We start from the raw sequence: 20,308 nt of genomic DNA, 5'->3' as shown, positions 1-20,308 counted from the left end.
TCCCCTTAGATTTTACAAATAAGGAAAATTGATGTGCAATGTTCATGATCAGATAGCTAACTTATAGCTTGAAAACATAATAGTTATTCCTTTTTAGCTTAATTTATTTTACAAAGAAAAAGAATAAAAATTAACTAGCCTGTCTGTCCTTCTAGAAGTGACCCAGAGAATAAGGTTTGGGACATAAAGTGAGTATTTTTTAAATTACCTATGTATAAGGTTATTCCTTATAACAATGTTGATAATAGCAAATAACTAGAAATAACCTAAATATCCATTGATAGGAGACTGACTAAAAAGTGAGAGCATATCTGTAAAATAGAATATAATGCAGCTATTAAAAAAATAAGGAAAATTTTCTTATAGAATGATTAATAGAATGTTTTATGTGGAAACCAAACTATGGTACAAAACTGGGTATAGTATCCTATAATTTCTCCTTAGTTCATGTATGAGGAAAATGAAACTGAAAGATATTTAGTAATTTGAGTAAGTAAGGGTGAAAGGAATGTATATATTCCTTTTTGCTTTTTCTGTACCCAAATATAGGAAAGCTAAAGAATTTGTTGCTTTGGGAGAACAACTGAATAGGTATGAAAGAGAGAAGTGAAGGAGATTACATCAGTTAGGATCCCAACAAGAAAAACATGGCATACTCCAAAAGTATAACTGAGGAGGGTTTAATTACAGAATTATTTCCAAAGGTGTAGACAGGGCTAAGGCACCCAACAAAGGATGGTCACACACTCTCCCCTGGGCAAGCTGGACAAAAATCAATGCCATCCTAAGTCCTAGGGAATGAGAGGATTAAGTAGGCCTGAATCTAGAAAGAACTGTAGGTGTAGAAGAAGCTATTGGATAGAAGCCACAGGGTCCCCTAGATGAACCCAGCCACTACTGACCCACATACTCTGTCCCCATGCATTTATAACCCTTGGCTGTCATGCTAAGTGCTTCTCAGTGTACAAACATTTGTTAAATTCAAAGGCAGAGGGGATCATCAGTGCATCCTTTTAGATGAGCTTCTCATGTGTGGGGTAGAGTGGATGTGGAAAATCATCCAGAGAATTCCCTGTGCCGATAGTATTGCCTCATTAGTTTGTAAGTTGCAAACTATTATGAATACATAACTTATAGGAGAGTATATGATTTTTGTTCACACAAAAAAATTTAAAACACAAATGAGGGATTAGAGTATATGGTTTCCAATTCTCTTTCCCTTTTTCAAATTCTAACTATATTTCTTTGAAACACCAGTTTTTCACCTAATTGCAATCCATGGCTCCACCTAGTGTCAAGGCAATGCTTCACCCAGCTCTGAGACCCATTCTTGCAGGGGAATTCTGGGGCAGCCTGACTGTCTCTGTCTCACATCACTTGGTATGTGAGTAGTTTTCACTGTGAATTACACCCAGTTGGTGAAGGTCCCTTAAAAAGAAAAAATATATATATTTTTGTCTCAGCCTCCCAAATCACTGGGATTACAGGCGTGTACCACCACACCCAGCTCCATTGAAGATATAACCTCTTTTTCTTAAGAGAAAATCAATATAACAATGATCTTCTTTTTAACTTATCACTTTATAACAATCAAAAAGTATATTTCTGTGAGGAAAATGAGCACTTTCTATATTGATAAGAGTATAGATTGGTGCCATAGCTTTTAAAAACAATCCAGCAATGTCGGCCAAAATACATACTGTTTGACCCATCAATTCCACTCATAGGAATTTATCCTACACATATAACCATACATGTGGGCAAAAATGCCTGTAAAGGAATAATTATTGCAGCATTGTTCATAAAAGCAAGATATAGAAAACAATCAAAATGTCTCATTAACAGAGGACTGCCTAAATAACTAATGGTATATCATACAATGGAATGTTGAGCAGTCATTTTTAAAATGAAGTATATCTATATATGTAGATACAGAATAATTCCAAGATATATTGTTAGACAGACAAATGATCCAATGCAACATTATAGAATGTTTTCATTGTGGTTTTTACAAAAGAATAAATATGTATTTATCAACACTTACAAGTCTTCAAATATATGGAAGGATACACAAGTTCACAAAGGTTGATTCTAGGGAATCAAACTACAATTGATAGGTTGAAAGTGGCAAAATTCTAAAATAAAAACCATGAACCCATCACTAAATGTAAGAATTAGAGCATTACCAACACCTGTACATCTATCCAAAGTCATAGTTAGCCCACCCAGAACCTTTGCGAAAATTAGGAAAAAGCCTCCCCCTCTTCTTTGGGTTGGATGCAACCCTAAGCCAGGACTTACTGCTTGGCAAACAGAGCATGGGGTTTCTTTCATGCCTTTCTTCCACAGTTTTGTGCTTTTAAATGTGTGTAATGAAATTTTACCATATATATTTTCCTGGAATTTATCTTTTTTTTTTTTTACTGAAAATTATGTCTATAAGATACATCAATATTGTTGTATGTGATATGTTCATTGTCACTGCTATACAATATTCCTTTGTGTGGTTATTTTAATATAGTAGAATTCATAATTCAATTACAGAATAGCAAAGGGTGAATGTGACTAAGCTAAGTAGAAAGTGAATATGACCTAACCCAACAGATAAAGGAACTTTGAATCTTTTATTATTATTATATTTATTTATTTATTTATTTGGTAACAGGGATTGAACCCAGGGGCACTTAACCACTGGGCCACATCCTCAGTCTTTTTTTATATTTTATTTAGAAACAGGTTCTCACTGAGTTATTTAGCACCTCACTTAGTTGCTGAGGCTGGCTTTGAACTTGTGATCCTCCTGCCTCAGCCTCCTGAGCCACTGGGATTACCACACCTGATAGGAACTTTGAATCTTCTATTAGAGAGAATGTTGGCGTGCTTTCATTTGATGAGGGATGGTCGCGTTACATGAAGGCATAGTGAGCTATAAAAGAAGTGAGTATAATAATAGTAAATATCTGGTGTTCATCCTTGCCTGAATCTTTCAGGTTTATTTTCATTCTTTATGGAAATGTCTGCTTTCTATGACAGTTAATTATTTTAATAATGTAGGAAATATTATAGTTGTATAACCTACATATTTAAATAATGGGAGCACACAAGATGTGAGATTATTGAGAGAAGAGCTAAGATATGACTACAGCAGACTCCGTTCTAAACTTGGATTTCCACAAAGCTGAACATAGACTGAAATTCACTGTAGCACATTTTTTTATTAGGCTAGGGAAACTTGGATAAGGCTTTTTCTAAGGTGTTATAGTGAATTTTCAGATAAAGAGAATTTAAATAACTTCTAAACTGGAAAAGAAAAAAAACTGGAAAAGCGAAATACCATTATAAGTGAGAAAGAAAGCAAGAAAAGAGAAAAGGAAACAAAATAAAAGTAGATAAAGTAGAAACTTGAAAATGGAATAATAGAACAAGTCTAAATATATTAATAATTGCAAACAATAAAAATGCAAAAATACTAAATTTTATGGTTTAACCATAAAGATAAGATATAAGATAGCTTAGACCAAAAAGCAAATTAAAAAAAAATCTTCAAATACATATTCTTTCAAAAGAAAGACCCAAAAACTTAAGACAGAAAAAAGATAAAAGTTGGGGGAAAAAAAAAAGGTCTGGGGAAGCCTGGGATTGAGGCTCAGTAGTGGAGCTCTTGCCTAGCACATGTGAGGCACTAAGTTCCATCCTCAGCACCACATAAAAATAAATAAATTAAATAAAGTTATGTGTCCATCTACAACTGAAATATATTTTTTTTAAAAAGCAAATATTATCCAAAAAAATAAGGTGGGGAATATTATATCTTAAAAATCACACAATTGACTTTGGGGCCGACCTGCACAGGAGCCAAGGCCAAGGTTTGGCCCAGGACCACATTGCCAACTGGCAGACCCACCCTGCAGCCCAGGACCAACCTGTCAACCTGCAGACTCACACTGGAGCCCAGGCTTAGCCACCTCCATCTGGGACACTACAGCCATTGCCATAGCCCTCCCCACAAAGTAGCTTTCATCTTGGGACAACAGATAGGGCCTGGAGGCTATTGCATCTTCAAACAGGCAACCCACTCTTTCAGCCCCATCTCTAAAAGTGGTTGCATCCATCTTGGGACACTCCCACTGCTATCGAGTTACCTTTGCTATTGCCTCCACCACCTTTAGTTGCAGTACCATTTATCTTGGAACACCAATCGGGGACTAGAAGCTCAACATCAAGGCGAGGTGCAGGTAATCTGCAGGGACATTACAAGATTATAGGGTAGAAACTGTAATACCTCAGATCTGCACTACAAGAAAGGGAGGAGACACATAGAAAACATGAAAAAACAAGGGAGGAAAGTACCCCAAACAAAGCAAGATACAACCATAATAGAATCTATGGACAGCACAGTTGATGAAATGTCAGAGAAGGAGTTCAAAATTAACATAATTAAAATGATCTGCTAATTAAAAATGACCTAAGAAAGCAAATACAGGCAAAAATTGATCACTCCAATGAAGAGATAAGAGAGCAAATACAGGCAACTGTTGATCACACCAACAAAGAGGTAAAGGAGCAAATATAGGTAGCAAAAGATTACTTCAAGAAAAAGGGATTCTGAAAAAAAAATCTGAAATCTTTGAAATGAAGGAAATAATAAATGAAATAAAACACTCAACAGAAAGCATCACTAACAGAAGAGATCACCTGGAAAATAGAATATCAGATAATGAAGACAAAATATTCAATCTTGAAAATAAAGTTGACCACACAGTGAAGATAATAATAAACCATAAAAGAAAGAATAACCAAGAATTATGAGATAGCATCAAAAGACCAAATATTAGGATTTATTGGGATAGAGGAAGGCACAGAGATTCAAACCAAAGGAATGCACAATCTCTTCAATAAAATAATATTAGAAAAATTCCCAAACATGAAGAATGAATTGGAAAATCAAATACAGGAGGCTTGTAGGACACCAAATGTACAAAATTAAAACAGATCTACACCAAAGCATATTATAATAAAAATGCCTAGCATACAGAATAAGGATAGAATCTTAAAGGCCACAAGAGAGTCAAATCAGATCACATATAGGGGGAGACCAATTTGTATCTCAAAAGATTTTTCAATCCAGACCCTCAAAGCCAGGAGATCATGGAACAACACGTACGAAGAAGCTCTAAAAGAAAATGGATGCCAACCAAGAATCTTATATCCAGAAAAATTAAGCTACACATTTGATTACAAAATACAAACCATTCATGATAAAAAAAAAAAAAAAAGTTAAAAAGAATTCACAGCAAGAAAGCCTACAACACAGAGCATTCTCAGCAAAATATTCCAGGAGGAGGAAATGAAAAACAACAACAAAAATCAGCAAAGTGAGGAACTACACTAAAGGAAAGGCCAATCAAAGGAAAAAGCAAGTCAAGTTGAAAACCAAAAATAAACCAAAATGACTAGGAATACAAATCATATTTCAATAATAACACTGAATGTGAATGGCATAAACTCATCAATTAAAAGACATAGATTGACAGATTGGATTAAAAAAAGACCCAACAATATGCTGCTTTCAAGAGACTCATCTAACAAGAAAAGACAACCACAACTGAAGATGAAATGGTGGGGAAAAAAACATGTCAATCACATGGACAAAGCAGGGGTTTCCATCCTCATATCAGATAAAGTGGACTTCAAACCAAAGGTAGTGAAAAGGAATGAAGAAGGACATTTCAGGGTGTGCAACATGGCGTCGGGCCCAGAGAGATCAAGTCTCTGACCTCTTCAGCTGTGCAGGCATAGGGAGTCGTAAACAACCTAAATCTGTTTGCTCAGGATCACTAGGCAATGCTGAGCTGACGTGGATCTGGGGCGAACAGTCTGGGCCTCTCAGAACACACTCTGAGCCCGGATCGGCTGAATTCAAGCTCCCGTTCGCCTGCTTCCCGCAGACAAACAGCTGTGACTCAGCACTAATCCATCCGGCTGAAACAACTGGTCAGCCCTTCTCATCCTACGGAGGTAAATGCCTACCAAGCCTTCATAGGTAGTGGCCACAGGTTTGAAACAGGGCTTGGGAGAGACAGTAAGGACCCACCCGTTGCATTGGTCGTCCGGCAAAGGGAAACGAACTGTCGCCATTTACAAGAGATACCACCATGGCAGAGAACTGACGTCATCAGACTGCGGTGGAGGAGATAACTTCATTGAAACCTGCGGCTACAGGTATGTAATTCCCTAGCCTTCCCTCTCCACACATCGGGGAAACCTTAAGGGCCCCTCCCAGCTCTCCCGTAAGGGCCCCTCCCAGCTCTCCCGTGAGCACGATAGCCAGACCCAGGGAATCAGAGGTGGTGCGGGACTACCGCTCCCACCAGTGCTGACAGCTGAGGTCTCTTGCACCAGCTACCGGGGGAGTGGCTACCAGAGGGCAAGTAAAATTCGCTGACGATTCTCAGCCCCAAGCTCTACAAACTTAGGGCCTGAGGGAATGGCAAACTGGGAGAGTGTGCCCAGTCATTCATGAAAACAGGGCTCCTGGGAGCAGCAGACCTGGCGTGTAGCCAGTAATGTGGTGAGCAGCACCCGTGAGAGGGGCCTGGCTAGAGGAAAAGTGGGAAATGACTAGACACAAGAGGAGGCCCTAGGCACTCAGGATTGGAGACTCGCCCAGTCTGGGAGGAGCTGCTGCACAGTGATTGGTTCCCGCGTATTGACAGGAGAAACTTGGCCTGGTGGGCACAGCGCCACCTATTGGAAGAGAAGTTAATCAAACTCTAAGACTGCATTTATTAGTTTTTTTTTTCTTTTTTTCTTTTCTCTTTTTTTTTTTGATTTGGGTTTTTCTTTCATTTTCATTTTTCTTTCTTGTTTTTTTTTAATTTTTTTTACAATTTTTTTCATTTTTTTCTTCTAATTTTAATTTTAATTTTTTTATTATTTTTCTTAAATTTTTTTTCTTTTTTTATTTCCTAGTTTTTTTCTTCTTTTGTCTTTTCATTTCTTTTCAATTATCTTATCCCCCCTTCCTTTAATTCTACCTGCTTACTCTCATTCTCTTTAGTGACTTCTTCCCTTCCCTTCTAATACCTTTCCTCCCAAGCATCTAATAAATTTATAGGAGTAAACAGTAACTCATCAGTCAAACAGAACAAGAAGTAACATGAGCAGCTTCAAAAAGCAAGGAAGGAAAAGAGTACAAACAATGCAGGACAGCCTAAATATTCAGGAGGACCTAGAGTCATCAGAAAAATGGTCATATAAAGAACTCAAGGAACACCTTAGACAGATGGAATGGAACCTTAAAGAGGATACAAGACAGCAAATTCAAGCAGCGAAAGAACACATTGAGAATGAATTACATAAACAGATAAAAGAAGAAGTTAAGCATCTTTATCAGGAGATAGAGATTATAAAAAATAATCAAACAATAATTCTAGAAATGAAGGAAATGATAAACCAAATTAAAAACTCAATTGAGAGTATCACTAACAGAGTGGAGCAAGTAGAAGCCAGAACGTCAGATAATGAAGACAAAATATATCATCTTGAAAACACTCTAGCCAACTCAGAAAGGCTGATAAAAAATCACGAGAAAAACATCCAAGAGTTATGGGATAACATAAAAAAACCAACCTTACGAGTCATCGGGATAGAAGAAGGTACAGATTCAAACCAAGGGAATGAGTAACCTGCTGAATGAAATAATTACAGAAAACTTTCCAGAAATAAAAAAAGGAAACAGATACAAATTGAAGATGCATACAGGACACCAAGCACACAAAATCACAGTAGACCAACGCCAAGGCACATTGTTATGAAGACATCCAATATACAGAACAAAGAGAAAATATTAAAAGCTACAAGAGAAAGGAGACAGATTACATTCAGGGGTAAACCAATAAGGTTAACAACGGATTTTTCATCACAGACACCGAAAGCAAGAAGGTCATGGAACAATGTATTTCAAACACTGAAAGACAATGGATGCCAACCAAGAATTCTGTATCCAGCAAAATTAAGCTTCAGGTATGACAACGAAATAAAAATCTTTCATGATAAACAAAAGTTAAAAGAATTTGCAGCCAGAAAACCAGCATTGCAAAGCATTTTGAGCAAAACACTACCCGAGGAAGAAATGAAAAACAATAACCAAAACCATCAGTAGGAAGTGCCTTGGTAAAGACAGAGGGCGAGGGGAAAGATAATCATGGAGAAACAAACTAAATTTTTTTAAAAAGGATAAATAATCAAACATGGATGGAAGTACAAACCATATATCAATAGTAACTCTGAATGTGAATGGCTTAAACTCTCCAATAAAGCGACATAGGCTGGTATCATGGATTAAAAAAACAAATCCAACAATATGCTGCCTCCAGGAGACACATCTGATTGGAAAAGACATACACAGGCTGAAGGTGAAAGGATGGGAAAAAATATACCATGCACACGGTCCTCGTAAGCAAGCAGGGGTGGCCATCCTCATATCGAATAAAATCGACTTCAAGACTAAGTTAATCAAAAGGGATAAAGAAGGACATTATATACTGTTAAAAGGAACCATTCACCAACAAGACATAACAATTATCAATATTTATGCACCAAATAATGGTGCTGCGACATTCATAAAACAAATTCTCCTCAAGTTCAAGAATCAAATAGACCACAACACAATAATTATGGGTGACTTCAACACACCTCTCTCACCATTGGACAGATCCTCCAAACAAAAGTTGAATAAAGAAACTATAGAACTCAATATCACAATCAATAACCTAGACTTAACTGACATATATAGAATATATCAACCATCATCAAATGGATACACTTTTTTCTCAGCAGCACATGGATCCTTCTCAAAAATAGACCATATATTATGCCATAGGGCAACCCTCAGTAAATATGAAGGGGTGGAGATAATACCATGCATTTTATCTGATCATAATGGAATGAAACTGGAAATCAATGATAAAAGAAGGAAGGAAAAATCCTACATCACATGGAAAATGAACAATATGTTACTGAATGATCAATGGGTTACAGAAGACATAAAGGAGGAAATCAAAAAATTCTTAGAGATAAATGAAAATACAGACACAACATATCGGAATCTAGGGGACAAAATGAAAGCGGTTTTAAGAGGAAAATTCATCGCCTGGTGGTCATTCCTCAAAAAAAGAAAAAACCAACAAATAAATGAGCTCACACTTCATCTCAAAGCCCTAGAAAAGGAAGAGCAAAACAACAGCAAATGTAGCAGAAGGCAAGAAATAATTAAAATCAGAGCGGAAATCAATGAAATTGAAACAAAAGAAACTATTGAAAAAATTAACAAAACTAAAAGTTGGTTCTTCGAAAAAATAAATAAGATCGACAGACCTTTAGCCATGCTAACAAAGAGAAGAAGAGAGAGAACTCAAATTACTAACATACGGGATGAAAAAGGCAATATCACAACAGATGCTACAGAAATACAGAAGACAATTAGAAATTATTTTGAAAACCTATATTCCAATAAAATAGAAGATAGTGAAGACATCGATAAATTTCTTAAGACATATGATTTGCCCAGACTGAGTCAGGAGGATACACACAATTTGAACAGACCAATATCAATGGATGAAATTGAAGAAGCCATCAAAAGACTACCAACCAAGAAAAGCCCAGGACCGGATGGGTAAACAGCGGAGTTTTACAAAACCTTTAAAGAAGAATTAATACCAATACTTTTCAAGTTATTTCAGGAAATAGAAAAAGAGGGAGCTCTTCCAAATTCATTCTATGAGGCCAACATCACCCTGATTCCGAAACCAGACAAAGACACCTCAAAGAAAGAAAACTACAGACCAATATCTCTAATGAACCTAGATGCAAAAATCCTCAATAAAATTCTGGCGAATCGAATACAAAAACACATCAAAAAAATTGTGCACCATGATCAAGTAGGATTCATCCCTGGGATGCAAGGATGGTTCAATATACGGAAATCAATAAATGTTATTCACCACATCAATAGACTTAAACATAAGAACCATATGATCATCTCGATAGATGCAGAGAAAGCATTCGACAAAGTACAGCATCCCTTTATGTTCAAAACATTAGAAAAACTAGGGATAACAGGAACTTACCTTGACATTGTAAAAGCTATCTATGCTAAGCCTCAGGCTAGCATCATTCTGAATGGACAAAAGTTAAAGGCATTCCCTCTAAAATCCGGAACAAGACAGGGATGCCCTCTATCACCACTTCTATTCAATATAGTTCTCGAAACACTGGCCAGAGCAATTAGACAGACGAAAGAAATTAAAGGCATAAAAATTGGAAAAGAATAACTTAAATTATCACTATTTGCAGATGACATGATTCTATACCTAGAAGACCCAAAAGGGTCTACAAAGAAACTACTAGAACTAATAAATGAATTCAGCAAAGTGGCAGGATACAAAATCAACACGCATAAATCAAAGGCATTTCTGTATATCAGCGACAAAACTTCTGAAACGGAAATGAGGAAAAACACTCCATTCACAATATCCTCAAAAAAAAATAAAATACTTGGGAATCAACCTAACAAAAGAGGTGAAAGATTTATACAATGAAAACTACAGAACCCTAAAGAGAGAAGTAGAAGAAGATCTTAGAAGATGGAAAAATATACCCTGTTCATGGATAGGCAGAACTAACATTATCAAAATGGCGATATTACCAAAAGTTCTCTATAGGTTTAACGCAATGCCAATCAAAATCCCAACGGCATTTCTTGTAGAAATAGAGAAAGCAATCATGAAATTCATATGGAAAAATAAAAGACCCAGAATAGCAAAAACAATTCTAAGCAGGAAGTGTGAATCAGGCGGTATAGCGATACCAGATTTCAAACTATATTACAGAGCAATAGTGACAAAAACAGCATGGTACTGGTACCAAAACAGGCGGGTGGACCAATGGTAAAGAATAGAGGACACAGAGACTAATCCACAAAGTTACAACTATCTTATATTTGATAAAGGGGCTAAAAGCATGCAATGGAGGAAGGATAGCATCTTCAACAAATGGTGTTGGGAAAACTGGAAATCCATATGCAACAAAATGAAACTGAATCCCTTTCTCTCGCCATGCACAAAAGTTAACTCAAAATGGATCAAGGAGCTTGATATCAAATCAGAGACTCTGCGTCTGATAGAAGAAAAAGTTGGCTCCGATCTACATATTGTGGGGTTGGGCTCCAAATTCCTTAATAGGACACCCATAGCACAAGAGTTAATAACAAGAATCAACAAATGGGACTTTATTAAACTTAAAAGTTTTTTCTCAGCAAGAGAAACAATAAGAGAGGTAAATAGGGAGCCTACATCCTGGGAACAAATTTTTACTCCTCACACTTCAGATAGAGCCCTAATATCCAGAGTATACAAAGAACTCAAAAAATTAGACAATAAGATAACAAATAACCCAATCAACAAATGGGCCAAGGACCTGAACAGACACTTCTCAGAGGAGGATATACAATCAATCAACAAGTACATGAAAAAATGCTCACCATCTCTAGCAGTCAGAGAAATGCAAATCAAAACCACCCTAAGATACCATCTCACTCCAGTAAGATTGGCAGCCACTATGAAGTCAAGCAACAACAAGTGCTGGCGAGGATGTGGAGAAAAGGGTACACTTGTACATTGCTGGTGGGACTGCAAATTGGTGCGGCCAATTTGGAAAGCAGTTTGGAGATTCCTGGGAAAGATGGGAATGGAACCACCATTTGACCCTGCTATTGCCCTTCTCGGACTATTCCCTGAAGACCTTAAAAGAGCATGCTACAGGGATACTGCCACATCGATGTTCATAGCAGCACAATTCACAATAGCTAGACTGTGGAACCAACCCAGATGCCCTTCAATAGATGAATGGATAAAAAAAATGTGGCATCTATACACAATGGAGTACTATGCAGCAATAAAAAATGACAAAATCATAGAATTTGCAGGGAAATGGATGGCACTAGAGCAGATTATGCTTAGTGAAGCTAGCCAATCCCTAAAAAACAAATACCAAATGTCTTCTTTGATATAATGAGAGCAACTATGAACAGAGCAGGGAGGAAGAGTAGGAAGAAAAGAGTAACATTAAACAGAGACATGAGATGGGAGGGAAAGGGAGAGAAAAGGGAAAATGCATGGAAATGAAGGGAGACCCTCATTGCTATACAAAATTACATATAAGAGGTTGTGAGGGGAATGGGAAAATAAACAAGGAGAGAAATGAATTACAGTAGATGGGGTAGAGAGAGAAGATGGGAGGGGAGGGGAGGGGGGATAGTAGGGGATAGGAAAGGTAGCAGAATACAACAATTACTAATAGGACATTATGTAAAATTGTGGATGTGTAACCGATGTGATTCTGCAATCTGCATTTGGGGTAAAATTGGGGGTTCATAACCCACTTCAATCTAATGTATGAAATATGATATGTCAAGAGCTTTGTAATGTTGTGAACAACCAAAAAAAAAATAATTCCCTGCTGGGATGAACACCTAAAAAAAAAAAAAAAAAAAGAAGGACATTTCATACCTCTTATGGAATTTATACATCAACAAGACATAACAATTATAAATATCTATGCCCCAAATGATGGGGCATTTATGTATGTCAAACCAGCCCTTTCAACTATAAGAACAAAATAGACCACAACACAATAATATTGGGTGACTTTAACACACCTCTCTTACCACTGGATAGATCTTCCAAACAAAAACTAAACAAAAAATTATAGAACTCAATAATACAATCAATAAATTAGACTTAACAGACACACATACACACACACACACACACACACACACACACACACACACACATATATATATATATATATAAAATAATCCATCCAGCAATGAGCAAATATACTTTCTTCTCAGTAGCACATGGATTCTTCTCCAAAATAGACCATATGTTATGCCACAAAGCAAGTCTTAGTAAATACAAAAAATAGTTACTACCCTGCATTCTATCTGACCATAATGGAATGAAATTAGGAATCAATGATAAAATAAAAAATAGAAGCTACTCCAACACCTAGAGACTACACAATATGTTATTGAATGGTGCATGGATAACAGTAGACATCAGGGAGGAGATAAATTCTTGGAGGTAAATGAGAACTTTGATACAACTTATCCAAATCTATGGGACAAGATGGAGGCAGTGCTAAGAGAAAAGTTCATTGCATGGAGTTCATTCATTGAAAGAAGTAAAAGTCAACAAATAAACAACCTGAGATTACATCTCAAAGCCCTAGAAAAAGAGGAACAAACCAACACCAAAAGCAGTAAATAGTCCTTGAAACTAGCCAGAGCAATTAGACAGATGAAAGAAATTAAAGGGATATGGATAGGAAAAGAAGAACTCAAACTATCATTATTTGCTGACAACATAATTCTATACTTAGAGGATCTAAAAAACTCCACCAGAAAACTTCTATAATTAATAAATGAATTCAGCAAACTAGCAGGATATAAATACCCATAAATCAAATGCATTTCTGTACATCAGTGATAAATCCACTGAAACAGAAATTAGGAAAATTATTCCATTCTCAATAGCCTCAAAAAATAAAATAAAATACTGGGAATCATCAAAATAGGTGAAAGACCTCTGCAATGAAAACTACAGAACACTGAAAAAAGAAACTGAAGAAGAATTTAGAGGATGGAAAGATCTGCTGTTCTGAGATAGGCAGAATTAATATTGTCAAAACAGCCATATTACCCAAAGTGTTATACAGACTCAATGTGATTCCAATTAAAATACCAACATCATTCCTTATAGAAACAGAAAAGACAATCATGAAATTCATCTGGAAAAATAAGAGACCCAGAATAGCCAAAGCAATCCTTAGCAAGAAGAATGAAGCAGGAGGCATCACAATACCAGACCTTAAACTATACTACAAAGCTATAGTAACAAAAACAGCATGGTATTGGCACCAAAATAGACATGTAGACCATTGGTACAGAATAGAAGACACAGAAACAAACCCACATTAATACAGTTATATAGACAAAGAAGCCAAAAACATACACTGGAGAAAAGATAGCCTCTTCAACAAATGGCGCTGGGAGAACTGAAAATCCATATACAGCAAAATGAAAATAACCCCTATCTTTCACCATGCACAAAACTCAACTGAAAGTGGATCAAGGACCTAGTAATTAGACCAGGGACCCTGCACCTAATAGAGGAAAAAGTAGGCGAAATCTTCATCACATCAGATTAGGCCCCAATTTCCTTAATAAGACTTCTAAAGCATAAGAAAATAAATCAAGAATCAATAAATGGGATGGATTCAAACTAAAAAGCTTCCTTCTCAGCAAAAGAAACAATCAGTGAGGTGAAGAGAGAGCCTACATTTTGGGAGGAAATTTTTGCCATATACACATCAGATAGAGCACTAATCTCCAGAATATATAAAGAATTCAAAAAAATTAACACCAAAAAAACCAATAACCCAATCAATTAATGGGTTAAGGAATTGAACAGACACTTCTCAGGAGAATATATACAACTGATCAACAAATATATAAAAAGTATTCAACATCTCTAGTAATTAGAACAATGCAAATCAAGATTTCATCTCACTCCAGTCAGAATGGCAGTTATCAAGAATACAAACAACAAAAAGTGTTGGCAAGGATGTGGGGCAAAAGGCACACTCATCCATTGCTGGTGGGACTTTAAATTGGTGCAACCACTCTGGAAACAAGTATGGAGATTGCTTGAAAACTTGGAATGGAACCACCATTTGACCCAGTTATCCCACTTCTCCATCTATCTCCAAAGGACATACTATAGTAATGCAGACACATCAATGTTTATAGCAGCTCAATTCATAGTAGCTTAACTGTGGAAGAAACCTAGATACCCTTCAATAGATGAATGGATAAAGAAACTGTAGCATATATACACAATGGAATATTACTTAGTATTAAAAGAGAGTAAAACTATGGCATTTGCAGGTAAATGGGTAGAGTTGGAGAATATCATACTAAGTGAAATAAGCCAATCTCAAAACACCAAAGGCCAGATGTTCTCCCTGATAAGTAGGTTTTTCCATGGGGGGCATGGGAAAAATGGAGGAACTTTGGGCAAAGGGGAGGGAGGGAGGGAAGGAGTTATGGGGGCAGGAAAGATAGTGAAATATGATGAACATCATTACCCTAGGTATATGTGTGACTGCACATACAGTCTGACACTACATCATGTACAATTAGAGAAATGAAAAGTTGCACTGCAATTGTGTACAATGAACCAAAATGCATTCTGCTGTCATAATTATCTAATTAAAATAAATAAACAAATTTATTTTAAAAATAGTGTTTGGCACAACAAGTATCATTAAAGAGGAGCCACCATTTAATAATAAAATGTTCTACTTATCAGAGAGATACAGCAAAATAATTTTTAAATTTACCCCTAGTAAAAAGGTTTCAGTTATATGAAGGAAAAATTTATGGAACTACAAAGAGAAATTATAAAATATAAATACTGAAATGAGATATTCCAATATATTTCTCAAGTACTGGTGATTATACTAAGCAAAATATTAAAAATACAGAAGATTTGAAAGGAACAATTAACACAACTAAATGAATAGATTTTTTTAAATCCTACATTTAATACTTGAAAAATGCACATATTTTTCTCAAATATTCATTGAGCTATTACAAAAAGTGCTCATTTATCATTCCATATAGGAAGTTTCAATAAATTGTTACACAGACCTCATTTTGTGCTCACAAAGCAATTAAGTTAGAAAACAATAATAAAAAAATATTTGTAAGTTTCTCCATAATTTGAAAATATTGAAACAAACTTATTTAATATATAATTTGGGTCAAAAAATAATGCTGGAAATTTTTAAATAGTAAAAACCAAATGCTAATGCAAATACTATCTACCATGTTCTGTAAGATACAGTTGAGGAGTTCTTCAAGGGAAATTTATTAATTTAAATGCTTGTTTTAGACAAGGAGAAAGGTTGAAAATTAGTAAGCTATGTTCAACTTAAGAAATTAGGGTGGAAACAATAGAATAAAAACAGAAAATCAAAGTAGAAAGAAATAGATAAAAAAGATAAAAACAGAAATTCACACACACACACAAAGTAAATAAAGAATCCACAAAAATTAAAAGCTTTCTTTTGGAAATATAGAAATTTTTGTTGAAATTAACCAAAGGGGGAATAAAGAGAAAACACAGACAGACAATATTAGGATTTGAAGAAACATAATTAAAGGCAAGTCAAAGATTTTTTTTTTTCTTTTCTTCCTCTCTTATTATTGCCCAGACTGGCAATCCTCCTGACTCAGTCTCCCATGTAGTTGGAATTGCAGGCTTGTGCCACTGCACCCAACCAAAGATTTATTTTTAATCAACTACTTTTAATCAAATTAGACCAAATACTTGAAAACTTGAGTGAAATGAAAAAATTTCTGGAAAGATAAACTTATGAATACTTACTAAAAAATAAAAGCCAGAATTGTCTTGTAACTACTAAAGTTATGCTATCAACACTTTAAAATATTCCCACAAAGAAAACATTTAGTTCAGCTATTTTTAAAAATGACTTATACCAGGCTTCCAAGAAAGAGATTGTTCCAATCTTTAAAACCAACTCAGAAAAGAGGGGAAAGAAAGGACTATGATATAACTCATTCTATAAAATTAACATATCCTTGATATCAAAACCAAAGAACTGTGCAATAAAGAAATATTTTGGCCAGGTACAGTGGCTCATGTCTATAGTATCAGCTATTTGGGAGGTTGGGGCAGGAGGATCACAAATTGGAGGCCAGCCTGGGCAATGTAGGGAGATTGTGTTTCATAATAGAAATTTAATAACAAAAGGACTGGGATGTAGCTTAGTGGAAGAATGCTTGCCTAGCATGTGTGATGCTCTGTGTTCAGTCCCCAGTTCTGAAATAAATAAATAAATAAATAAATAAAGGAAGAAAGATAGATTAAGGGCCAATCTTAATCATATATATAACTGCAAAATTCAAATAAAATACCAATACAACAAATCCAAGAGTTTATTTCAAATAGATAATACACCACATGTTGAGTTTATCCAGAAATGCAAGTGCAGTTAAACATTAGAAAATAGAAAAATAAAATTCATCACATTAACAGACTAAAGGGGAAAAGCATGATAATCTCAAGAGATGCAAAAAATAGTCAGAAGCAGACTCTATAAAATCAGTAACAAGACAAAGAAGTTCTACTTCTATTCAGCATTATTCCGGATTTTCTAGAAAGTGCCTTAAGGCAAGAAAAATAACAAAGATTGGTAAAAGAAGTAAAAGATAGAAGTTATCAAGTATCTTTACTTTTTAAAATATAATTGTCTACATAGAAATTCCCAAAGAGTCAACAGATAAATTATTATTAATAAAATAATTAATTAATAAGAACTTTAATTTATTATTAATTAATAAAATTAATAAGAGAGCTTATCAATGTCTGAATAGAAAACCAACCAATACACAAATATATTTCTTTTTTTAAATATTTTTTTAGCTGTAGATGGACACAATGCCTTTATTTTATTTATTTATTTATTTATTATGTGGTGCTTAGGATGGAACCCAGTTCCTCCCACGTGCTAGACAAGCACTGTACCGCTGAACCACAACCCCAGCCCACAAATATATTTCTAAGCATCAGCAACAAATAACCAGAAACTATGATTTTGGGAAAAAATGCTCTTAGTTCATAAAAACAATAGAAAATTACAAGTCAAGTTTAATGAAGTTATACAAGCCCTATTTGGAATAAATTCTAAAACTCTATTTAAAACATCAAAGAAGTTCTAATCCAGAGATAAATAAAAGAATGTCCAATAGGAAGACTTTCTATTGTAAGGTTACAAGTTCTTCCCAATTTGCTCAATAGATTGAATGTAATTTAATTCCACATCACACTGAATGTTTTTCCTAAGAAACTGACAAGCTGATTCAAAAACTTGTATGGATGAGCAAAGATAAAAAGTACAACAAAGACTTTTGGAGAAAAATAAGATTTACCTTTTGCTACTTAAAGACTTTATAATAATGAGGAGATTGTGGTACTCATGCTGCAATAGACAAGTGCATTAATAGATAATGGGAGAGAAACATACCCACACATATGTGAACATAATATGCAACAGAGATGGTATTGTCTGTGTTGTGGAAAAGAAGGATTAGTTAGTAAGTGGTGCTGAGACAACATCAGGAAAATGAAACCAACTCCTAGCTGACACAATTACATAAAAAGTCATTTCTAGATGTATTCAAACCTTTGATGTGAAAACTGATATTTTAAACAACCAGAAGAAAATATAGCGCAATCCCTTTATAACTTGTGGTAGAGAAGACTACAGACAAACACGCACATATGTACACAACTTACCTAAAACAGAAGATTGACAATTTTGACTAGAGTAAGGGTTTATGTTCTTCAAGAGAATCCACAAAAGAATTTGTGGATATGCCAAAAACCAGGAGTAGATATTTGCAACCTATGTAACTATCAGTACACTGGTAAACGTTTACAACTCAGCTTTTGCTAGAGAGGAAAAAGGAAAAGAAAGTGTGTGTGGCGGGTGGGGGAGGGGCGAGAACGGGGTTTAGTGGGGGAAGGGTTTCATGAAAATCCAAGGGAGATCAATAGAATAGTGGAAAGAAACCAGGGAGTGGGAGCAGAGGAGCGGGTGGGGCGGTGGGAGGGGCAGAGTGCTGGGGAGTGATGTTGACCAAATTATATTATTACATTGCAGTACATGTCCAAATCTGCAACAACAAATTCTAACATATGTACAACTATAAAGTACCAATTAAAAAATGTGAAGAATAAAAAAGAAACTTACTAGAATGCAATGTTGTGTTTTGTTGGTTTTGTTTGGTTTTTGTTCTTGTTTTTCATTGGAAGTATAGATCATTTCAAAGACATGTATTAAAAATTTCCATAAGACATTAAAAATACTATCTGCATTTCTCCTCTAGCCACTGTCCAGCATGACACACACAGACATGTACTATGCTTTATAATTAAATAATTTAAAACTAAAAAATAAAAAATATAAACAGAATACAGCTTTTTCAGAGTGGGGAGCTATTGTCTGAATTTGACGATTTCCAAAATGGAAAGACTTATTCCAAGCCACCAACATGATGGTACAGTTGGGAAGAGATACACAAATCTCTCTGCGGAGACTGTTACAAGCCAGCTCAACACACCATGGCACAAAATTCCAAAAGGTTTGTTTACAGGATATATTAAGAATGGTTTCTATATATCAATAATTAAATGGCCAACAATGCCACAGAAAAATGGATCAAAGGCATGAATAGTTATTTTGCAGAAGAGACTATATGAACTAATAAGGAAAATATTAAAAGTTTCTTCATTTCATTGGTCATCATATAAATGTAAATTAATGTTAAAAATAAAAATCATACTCTTCAAATGGATGAAAATTAAGAGGTATTGTGCTGTTTGTGGAGGCACACACCTGTAATCCTAGCAATTTGGCTGAGGTTTGAGGCCAGCCTGGCAATTTAGCCAGATCCTGCCTCAAAATGAAAAATAAAAAGGGTGGAGGATGTAGCTTAGTGGTAGAGTACCCCAGGGTTCAATTCCTAGATATATATATATATATATATATATATATATATATATATATATATATGGCTTAATATATTAAGTAGCTGCAAAAACATCAAGGGGAAAACTTAAGCAATACTAGTATGAGTATCTATTGGCACAATCACCCTGTAATATAACTTGGCAGTATCTTACCAAATTGAACATTTGCATATCTTACAATCCAGCAATATATACTCTCAGGTATGTATTATAGAGGAATTCTTGTAGGGGAAAACACACATGAATATTTGTAGTAGCACTTCCTGTAATAGTTAAAAAATATCCCAAATGTATCAATGTGGTTTGGTTCAGAATTACAGAATCATTAAGAGAAACAGGCATAATAGGGGTTTTTATTATAGCAATTTGGCTTATGCAATTATAGGAGCTGGTTATACTGCATATGTGAGGCTGTTGTTTCTGTGTCTGCCACTGGAGCTTACATCCACAGGACAAGCAATAAGAATGTGGAGTAGAAAATCGAAGACAGACTGGAACCCTTGAATATAGATGGAATACTTAGTCCCTAACCTCCTCCAAACCTCTATTGCCATTTTTTTCTGATGATTGAACTCAGGATTTCGAACATGCTAGGCAAGTTCTCTACCACCAAGCCACATCCC

General features: G+C 35.3%; 1 long non-coding RNA gene across 1 annotated transcript; it reads right to left on the bottom strand.

Moving 5' to 3' along the window:
- Positions 1 to 2,809: 2,809 nt before the first annotated feature.
- On the bottom strand, positions 2,810 to 18,593 carry LOC308641472. Its single transcript, XR_014020462.1, has 3 exons — positions 18,450 to 18,593; positions 4,143 to 4,240; positions 2,810 to 2,926 (listed from the first exon to the last, which is right to left on the bottom strand). It is a non-coding gene; the product is annotated as an uncharacterized lncRNA (long non-coding RNA).
- Positions 18,594 to 20,308: the final 1,715 nt, after the last annotated feature.

The sequence above is a fragment of the Spermophilus citellus genome (genome assembly GCF_964194105.1).
Source record: "Spermophilus citellus genome assembly, chromosome: 2".
In the NCBI taxonomy this organism is placed as follows: Eukaryota; Metazoa; Chordata; class Mammalia; order Rodentia; family Sciuridae; genus Spermophilus; species Spermophilus citellus.
Note: the sequence above shows the minus strand (reverse complement) of the source record. Positions and strands in the feature narration are given on the sequence as shown.